Source organism: Triticum dicoccoides, chromosome 7A (genome assembly GCF_002162155.2).
Source record: "Triticum dicoccoides isolate Atlit2015 ecotype Zavitan chromosome 7A, WEW_v2.0, whole genome shotgun sequence".
Classification (NCBI taxonomy): domain Eukaryota; kingdom Viridiplantae; phylum Streptophyta; class Magnoliopsida; order Poales; family Poaceae; genus Triticum; species Triticum dicoccoides.
In genome coordinates this window covers 681,089,938-681,100,131 of record NC_041392.1, presented here as the reverse complement: position 1 = coordinate 681,100,131, position 10,194 = coordinate 681,089,938, and the positions used below count along the sequence as shown (strand labels likewise).

Genomic DNA, 10,194 nt, shown 5'->3' with positions numbered 1-10,194 from the left:
TTACTGGCGGGGCTCTATGGTGAAGTTGGAGTCTGCTTTTTGATGGGGCAACCAATGATGACGATCATGCTAGCCACCCCTCGACAGATGTCCTTCTCTTCTCCATAGCTTTATGTTGTTCACGTTGGTGGCCCGGTCGGTCGGTGGTGTCCATGTTCATGATAATATGCGTTAGCTTATAGCTGATTTAGACCAGTATTCCGCAAATTAATCGGACAACTCTTACTCGTTTCTTAATTAATGAAAATGAAAATGAGAAATCTTTTGTATCGTTTCATCAAAAAGAAAAAAAAAACTCAACTGCAAAGTAAGCAGTGACAAATCATCTAAGTTGGAGGGGCAAAAGATCAAAATCCCCCAGTCGTGCTAGAATATTTCCTAGTCTATGCTATGTTTCCAGTCTAACCAATAAACTCGACACCATCGAGAGGAAATCCGTGGTAGCGTGCGCGATTGGTATTGGAGACGAGCTCGCCACCGCCGCCTGAAATAAGTAGCGAGCACCGCCAGACGGCGCCGTCGCTCGCCACGTGCGGCTCTTCATTTTCAGGCAGCGTCCCACATGCCGGAGCCCGAGCGATCCTCCCTCGTTGGTGCCGATGGCAGAGGCGGCCCTTGCAATACCTTCCATGGTCGACGGCCTTAAACAAGGGCAGAGGAAGGTTTTGTTTTGCGCTTTCAGGAGGAATTTGGTCCAAGAAGCCAGCGTACGTGCGCCAAAGAGCTGTTGAATCAATCTGTTTCCTGGAAGCATCATGTCCGGCCTAAAACCGTTGCCTTCATTGGCTACATACAGGTGTCACAGTTTGCTCGCTATGTCACCGAACACTCGGCATTCAATTACTACCACCGTCAGCAGAGTCCAGCGAGGACAATCATCGGGATGGCTCAAGAGTTTGTTGGCAGCAACAACATCAATCTTTTGAGGCCCTGCTTCACGTTTGGTACCAGACATTGGGTGGGTTAGCTTTGTATAAGAAGCAAGCAAGTACCCTATTTCATGAACGACTTCTAATACTTACTTCTTTTGACTGTTTACATTCGTTTCAGGGAGGCAAAGGTTCGGGTAGAGCGAAATACATCTCAACCAGATTAGCACCTATCACCCGTTTAATTTTTTCCAAAGCACGACGACGCTCTGCTCAACTATCTGAACGAAGGAGGATGGCAGATTGAACCCGCTTTGTAATATTATTATCTCGTTGAACATTCATTCATCCTTCAAGACAATTGATTTGTGCAACCTAAAATATGCCAACTCTAATTTGTTCAGCTATCTGCCCATCATCCCCATGGTTTTGGTCAATGGAAGTAAAGGCTTTGGCGCTAGAGGGAGCACCTATGTCCCAAATTATAATCCAAGAGACATCATCGCTAACCTGAAAAGGCTGCTACATGGAGAGGCAGTCGTACCAATGGTCCCTTTGTACAAAGGGTTCAAGGTCCGTCACATGCTTTTACTAGCACGGTTTGTTGCTTGATTTGACAATTTAGTTTTTGATGTAAATTTCCCATTAATAACCGGACAGGGCTCTGTGAAGGAGAAAAGTTCAAAAGCTGCCGGTGTCAGATATACAATTACTGGTATTATAGAGGAAGTTGATGACACCAAGCTTAAAATTACCGAGCTTCCCGTCCGACGCTGGACTTCCGATTACGAAGAAATTCTTGTACCCTTGCGTACGGGCAAGGATAAGGAACCACCGTTTCTAGAGGTAATTACTTATACAATAGTTCATTCTCATGAGTTTCAAACGTTTTTTACTTTCTTCAGTTGTAACCGATTTACAGGACGTAAGGTCCCATTACAATCATGGGGCCGTGGATTTTGATGTTATCTTGAGTAAGAAAAACTTGAGTATTGCTAAGGAACAAGGCCTTGAGAACAAATTCAAGCTTACAACCACAATAGGAACAACTAACATGTGCTTGTTTGATTCGGACGGTAAAGTTCGAAAATATGACACCCCAGAGGACAGTGAGTATCTCTATCTAATATGGACATGTATTGACCCCTTCTCTTCTAGTGGACTTGAATCTGAAATTATGTTGCATTTTCAGTACTTAAAGAGTTCTTCGAACTGAGGCTCCAATTCTACGGCAGAAGACAGGTACTTGTTGATTTTCCCCCTCTGTGATGATGATGTTCATGTGCAACCTGACACATTAACTAATTTATGTCGTGCAGAGTGCAGACAGTAATGTTGCAAAATATTGGGAAAGAGTTGTTGAAGCTTCAGAACATGGTGAGGTTTATTCTTGCTGTTATCTCCGGGGACATCAAACTGGTTAAGAGGAACAAAACAGAGCTATTCCTGGAGCTTAAGCAGAAGGGGTATGAACCTTTTCCAAAGAGAAACATTACTGCCGAACCAGTTGGTGTAGGAGCTACAGAAGTGGAAGAAGCAGCAGCAGTAGGAGTTCATGCCAGCGATTATGAGTACCTTTTCACGGCAGTTGGTAGATTCACTCTTGCGAAGGTCGAAGAACTGATTGCACAACAGAAGAAATTAGAGGAAGAAGCTGAAAGTCTGGGCAACGCAACTCCGGAAACTCTGTGGCTGAGAGACCTTGATGTCCTTGAAAAGGAACTGGATGTAATTAAGCAACGTCTCTCTCTAAGGTTTTGCTCCATGTTATGTGCTTCACTTCTTCTCGCTCATTGATTTTTATGCAGGTGATTGATGCAAAATTTGAAGCCGAACAGGAGGAAATAAGATGTTGGCGGGAAGCACACTCCGAAGGCAAGAAGGCGACTGAAGCAGCATCCAAGAAGACTGCAGCCAAAACTAACAAGGTACAATGCCACGCAAGAAGTGAGAGTTCTTAGGTTATTTGCTGCGTTCACAAGTCGATTCAACGCTTTCATAGGCAAGCGCACAGGTGGTGGTGAGAGATGATGAGGACAAAGTGCTCGAACTAAAGGATCGTCATGACTCGCCTCCAAAAAATAGTGGTAATGCCCATGTACAATCGTGTGTTTGTGCTCATGAAATATAACATCTCCTACAAAAACTTTACGCTTTATGGCGTGGCCACTTGTGCAGCCATGGAAGCTGAGACTACACAAGAAGAGCAGAAAGGAAAGAAGAGGAGAAACAACAGCTCCAGTGCTGCTCCTCCTCCTCCTGAGAAGGTGCGAAAGATGGGGCCTCCCACCTAAAGAGAGTTTCGAGAGCTTCGACAGGAACAGAAGATGCCGACGCTCCTCTCTCCGGCAGCTCTGCTCAGCTAGTTGCAGCGAGGAGTAATCCACATCAATTCCGGCAGCTAGACTGACTGGTGACAAGCGACAACACAAGCTATATGGGGTGTCAAATTGTAAACCAACTGTTACATTATTATTTTTAGAACGAAGGCTTAAGAAGAGCCCAGCTTTGAATTAACAAAGCCATCAACCGGCCAGGATTACAGGACTGCTGAAATTTAGTCTATTTTGAGCAGCCCAACAACTATTTCAGAAATTCCTAATAAATCCTAGAGGTCCACTTAGCCCATTTGTCTAAGGCAAGGGATAATACAAAAGTTTAGTCCCAACATTGCTAGTTTAGTGGGAGTTGGACCTCCTTATAAGGGAGGTTCTTTCCCCACTTGTACGAGCATGAGAACAAGAGGGATATCCACGCGCGCTCCTTCTCCGACGCCCCTCTCGCCACGGCGCGCCGCGGTTATACGAGTATCTAAAATTTTGTCACGCACTACGGGTATACGAAAAGTCACACAGAAGCTGAAAAGTTTTTTGTGAAAGTGGAGTTCGAATGCGAACGGTGCAAGTGTCAAGTGTGTGTGCAAGCTAAGCAACCTCGTAAGTCTCACACGACTGCAGAAACGAGAAATCTTGCACTACTAGAGCTCATACATTCAGATCTATGGGAAATGAATGATGTTTTAACAAAAGGTGGAAATAAATATTTCATGACGTCAATTGACGACTCCACTAGATACTGCCGTGTGTATCTTCTGAAATCTAAGGATGAGGCTTTGAACTTTTTCAAGATCTATAAAGCTGAAGTGGAAAACCAACTTGATCGAAAAATCAAGAGGCTTAGGTCCGACCATGGTGGAGAGTATTTTTCCAATGAATTTGATGCTTTTTGTGCGGGACATGGTATAATCCATGAGAGGCGCCTCCCTATTCACCTCAATCAAATGGGGTAGCCGAAAGAAAGAGTCGTACTCTAACTGATTTGGTTAACGCCATGTTAGACACATCGGGTCTCTCCAAGGCATGATGGGCGGAGGCGATATTGACAGCATGTCATGTCCTAAACCGAGTTCCCACAAAGAACAAAGAGATAACTCCATTCGAGGAATGGGAGAAGAAAAGGTTAAAACTCTCTTATCTACGAACATGGGGTTGTTTGGCGAAAGTCAATGTTCCAATTTCAAAGAAGCGGAAGCTTGGACCAAAGACTGTGGGTTGTGTTTTCCTGGGATATGCTTTTCATAGCATTGGCTATAGATTCTTGGTTGTAAAATCTGAGCTACCTGAATGCATGTCGGTACGATCATGGAGTCGAATGATGCGACTTTCTTTGAAGATATATTTCCCATGAAGGATATGGCTACCTCATCTAATCAAGAGATGCCCAATTCATCGAATCATGAACCAGTTACAATTACCGAACCTACAATTTCGATGGAACACTTTGAAAATCCTGTGGAGGAGAATAATGAAGTTCCTATTAGGAGCAAGAGACAGAGGACTGCAAAGTCCTTTGGTGATGATTTTCTTGTGTACCTCATAGATGACACTCCCAGTTTTATTTCAGAGGCCTATGCATCTGAAGATGCTGACTACTGGAAGGAAGCCGTTCGTAGCGAGATGGATTCCATCTTGGCAAATGAAACTTGGGAGATAACTGATGGTCCTTATTGGTGCAAACCTATATGATGCAAATGGATATTCAAAAAGAAGCTTAGGCCCGATGGTACTATTGAAAAGTACAAGGCTCGGCTCGTGGCTAAGGGTTATACCCAAAAGGAAGGTGAATACTTCTTCGATACTTACTCACCTGTGGCTCGACTGACCACTATTCGAGTTCTACTTTCACTAGCTGCCTCGCATGGTCTTCTTGTTCATCAAATGGATGTTAAGACTGCTTTCCTAAATGGAGAGTTGGACGAGGAAATTTATATGGAACAACCAGATGCGTTTGTACTAGATGGTCAGGAAGGGAAAGTGTGCAAGTTGCTGAAGTCTTTGTACGGACTTATGCAAGCACCCAAACAGTGGCATGAGAAGTTTGAAAGAACTTTAACAGCTGCAGGCTTTATTGTGAACGAAGCTGACAAATGTGTGTACTATCTCCATGGTGGGGGCGAGGGAGTTATCCTGTGCTTGTATGTTGATGGCATACTGATTTCCGAAACAAATCTGAATGTTATTAAGGAGGTCAAGAATTTCCTATCTCGCTGTTTTGAGTGAAGGATTTAGGAGTGGCTGATGTCATTCTGAACATTAAGTTGTTGAGAGACGATGATGGTGGGATTACATTGCTTCAATCTCACTATGTGGAAAAGATCTTGAGTCGCTTTGGCTATAGTGACTACAAGCCCTCTCCAACACCTTATGATGCTAGTGTGTTACTTCAAAAAAATCGAAGAATTACTAGAGACCAATTGAAGTATTCTCATATTATTGGCTCGCTTATGTACTTAGCCAGTGCTACAAGACCTGACATCTCTTTTCCTGTTAGCAAACTGAGTCGGTTTGTCTCAAAACCAGGAGATGTGCATTGGAAAGCTCTAGAAAGAGTTTTGCGTTATTTGAAAGGCACTGCGAATTATGGAATTCACTACACCGGGCATCCAAAGGTGCTTGAAGGGTATAGTGACTCAAACTGGATCTCAGATGCTGATGAGATAAAGTCCACGAGTGGTTATGTATTCACTCATGGAGGTGGCGCTGTTTCTTGGAAGTCTTGCAAGCAGACCATCTTAACAAGGTCAACAATGGAAGCAGAACTCACAGCACTAGATACAGCTACGGTTGAAGTAGAATGGCTTCATCGGCTCTTGAATGACTTGCCGGTTGTTGAGAAACCTGTACCAGGTGTCCTTATGAACTGCGACAATCAAACTGTGATCACGAAAGTGAGCAGCTCAAAGGATAACATGAAGTCATCAAGACACGTTCAGAGAAGGTTAAAGTCTGTCAGGAAAATGAAAAACTCCAGAGTTATTGCGTTGGATTATATCCAAACGTCTAAAAATCTAGCAGATCCTTTACTAACACTACTAGGGAAAACCTTATACCCAGAATCTTAGCAGCAGTGCGGTCTAAAAACAGACGCTACTGCTAATTAGCAGCAACGAGCTTTAGAAAAGAGCGCTGCTAATGACTAAGTAGCAGTAGCGCTCTAGGTGAAAAGAGCGCTACTACTATAATTGCCACGGTGTTGCCTCCAGGCTAGATATAGTAGTAGCGCCCTTCCCGTGGACGCGCTACTGCTAAAGAACTTAGTAGCAGCGATTTTGCTCAAAATTCGCTGCTGCTAAGTATGACCTCAACTAATTAAGTTTAGTCCCATACTGCTAAGCGAACAAGGTGTTTACCACCTTAAATATGTTGCTTCTCAACCTATCTCGAGCACTTGGTCTTCATTGAACTATATGTGTATGATTTGTGGTTGCAATATGAATCCTCGCCTGGACCTATACAGGTACAGTGCGGATTCATGTTGACTATTGAGATTATACACAAAAAGATCAATGATGACCAATGTATATTTTTGATGTTTTTACTAAACAAAAGAAATAACTGCTTCCATTAGCAGTAGCGGTTTCCCCCAAAACGCGTTGTAGATAAGTTAGCTATAGCGCGTTTTCTGTACGTGCGCTACTGCTAGTTCGAGTTAACCACCCCCCGCATCAAAATTTCGCTAAGTCCTCCTTTCCCCCCCACCGGCCTGTTCCCCTACTCCCTATCGCCGCCGCCCGAGCCCGAGCGCGGCTGCGCCCTCACCGCCGCCGCCGCCGCCCGCCCTCAACCTCACCGCCGCCGCTCTCGACCACACTGCCGCCGTCCTCGACCTCACCGCCGCCGCCCTTGACCGAGCCCACCAAGCCCGCCGCCCAGGACCGCCTCCCTCCCGATCCCGAGCCCGCCCTCGCCGCCCCTCCGTCGCCGAGCATCTCCCCGCCACCATCTCTCCCTCTGTAAGCCCCCTACCCCTCCCCAACCCCCTCTCTCTTTGCTTAGTTAGTAGATGATTTAAGTAGTAGTAGATGTTAATTTAGGGTTCATAGATAATGATTTTTAGAAGTAGTGGATATTAATTACTAGTAGTGATGGTAAACTAGTTGTATAATTAGCAGTAATACATGTTAATTAGTAGTAGATGTAGTAGTTAGATGTTAATTAGTAGTAGTAGATGTGCTAGTTTCTTTCTATTTATAGTAAGTTTATATTTAGTAAGAACTAGTTGAATTAATAGAACTAGTTTAGTTTTAGTTGAACTAGTTAAGTTTTAGTTGAACTAGTATAGTAAGTAAATTAATAACTAGTTGAACTACTTCATTTTTAGAAAGAACTAGTTTTTTTCTTTTTATACTAAGTTTATATTTAGTAAGAACTAGTTGAATTAATAGAACTAGTTGAACATGCCATATTTGGTGTTAGTTTTTAGTTTAAGCAATTATTTCATGTTTTGGTTACACCTCCGAGTGGCCTATGTTTTGCCGGAGTGTTGATTAATTTCCGTTCCGGCAAATTTCAGGCACTCGATATGTCCTTTTTTAGCAAAGGTCATGCCGGATTTTTCCGTGAATTCTGGCATGACTTGTGCTAGAATATGTACAAGTTTAATCTTTGAATTATGAACGTAGGAAATGTCGTACTCGGACGACGACAGTTTCCCGGGGGAGTGCAGTTGGTGCCACGATGATCGAGGTTTGTGCGACAGGTTCGTTCACCTGGATGAAGATCGGCGCTTCAGCATTAAGCTCGAGGAGACCTTCGATGTTGAAACGGTATGCAACAACAACAAGTGTTTTTTTCGTAATTAAGCATGACTTCAACTATTTTAACGTCTAATTTTCATCTTTTACAATTCGACTAGCTTATCCCATGCCATGCAAGACGCTATGTCTTGGAGAGGATGGGTTTTGAAGACCATGAAAATTTTTAAACAAAGAAAATACACCTAAGGACCCATCATGATATCGATTTTGAAGTAAATCTGTACAATTCTCAAAGCGTAACTCATTTTGGTTGCCAAAATTGGGAAGCACTTTGCAAAATGTATGGTTTTTATGAGGGTATGATTGTCAGCATGGATCTTGGTGATCCTGACATCGAGCAAGACAATATGGACATTTGGGTCCTTGTTGATACGCTTCCGATTCTACCGCAATGTGAGTTTCTCAAACATAGTTATTAACTAATTTATATTATTTATTTCAAAATAGTTGACAGCTTATTTCCATTGACAGCTTATTTTGAATCTTCAAAGAATGTGCAGAAGATGGTAGACAAAACCCACTACGCTGATGGCTCCGAATTAACTTATAAGGAGAAAAATCATCTGATTGCTTATTGTACTTTTTTTGAGAATTACAATACCTATTATCGAACTCGTCCAAATTATGGTGAATACGTGCCACTAGTGCACGTGTTGAACCACGATAACTTCTATGGAGATACCCTGGTAAGATATTTTACTATTACGACATCCGTGCATCTTTTGCATACTTCTAAAACTAGTACATCATTGCTAACTATGAAGTTATTACTATGTTTTTCAACAGAAAATCCCGATGGATAGTGTGCCTCATCTGATGTATTACAATGGTCGCCTTGAAGTTCTGAACCTACAGCCAGGTCATCCTACGGATCTCACATGTGCATATCGAATTTCTGAAACCGGTGAACACATGCTAATCAAAGAGTGGAAAAAATGTTTGGACATTCGTAAGGAGGTTCTTGGAAGCAACATTAAGCGAAAGGCAAGAATTGGAGACAGGATAATCTGCATTCTCCATAATGGAGAGTGAGGGGCTGTCTTGTTCTTTGCTATTTTACCTTAGAGAATATAGTAGGTCCTAAGAGAATGTAGTAGGTCCTAAGAGGTACAATATGTTTATTATGTGATACAATGTGTTAGAGTTGAAGATGTGAGGAGAACTTGTGATTACGACTAGTGACCAATGATATGATGATGATGATGATAAGTTGTTAATGATATGATGATGATGATGATATTTATTATATCATTGGGTGAAAGAACCGCGGATTAGTTTCAAGTGGATGTCCGTCCACTTGAAACTAGTCCACACGGTTCTTTCACCCTGTGATGTAATAACTCATTATGATGTAAAAACAATTTGTAAATTCCTTTTGTATGAAAATTTGTGTAAAGGTGTACGAATACAACATGAAATAAAAAAGAAATAAAATACGAAATAATAGTAGCAGCGCGGGCAGAGAGAAGCGCTACTACTAATTACCAGCAGCGCTCCTCCTGGACCTTGCTGCTACTAAGTCGATTTAGCCGTAGCGTGAGTGGAGGCACGCTACTGCTATTCGTTAGCTGTAGCGCCTTATCAGTAGCGCACCATCCCGCGCTACTGATAGGTCTAAAACCCGCGCTGCTGCTAGCCTTTTCCCTAGTAGTGTAAGGGTCTATCACGTAATGTGATACATAATGCATCAAGGGAGATGGGTATGAGATCCACAATATGAGTTGTTCACAGTGGTAACCTATTCTTTGTGATCGGAGATCCCGTGAATTAGATGTGGAAGACAAGCTGTTGGTCAACTGAGAGGAGAGTATCCTTACTATTCACAATACCACTCCATGAAGATGCAATACTCTCCTAATCTGCATGGCAGGTTGATGTATATCTTAATGTGTTCTAACTGGCTTATTTAGGTAGAGATGTTGTCCTGCAGAACATCTTTTGAAGAACACACCTATATGAGTCTGATTGTCAAACGTCGCAATCTATGAGAGTAGGGTTCTCTCTAGTAAACTCATGAAAGGTCATGGAGTATGACGCATAAGCTCCACCCACGGGGAAGACCCACGGTAGCCACATATCGGTCAAGGCTTTATGTGAAGCTAGATTCGCAGAAAACTTGCAGTTCAAGGCCCAGTCCACTGTTCAAGTTGCTTACTAGTGTAGCATAGAGTTCTAGGTGGAAGTTCAACTTAACAGTCTCCACTGCAGTACCGGTATATAAAACAGTGT

The 10,194-nt window shown here is 42.9% G+C and overlaps 1 pseudogene; it reads left to right on the top strand.

Annotated features, from left to right (window-relative positions):
* Positions 1-599: 599 nt before the first annotated feature.
* Positions 600-3,163, top strand: LOC119333884 (annotated as a pseudogene).
* The last annotated feature ends 7,031 nt before the right edge of the window (positions 3,164-10,194 follow it).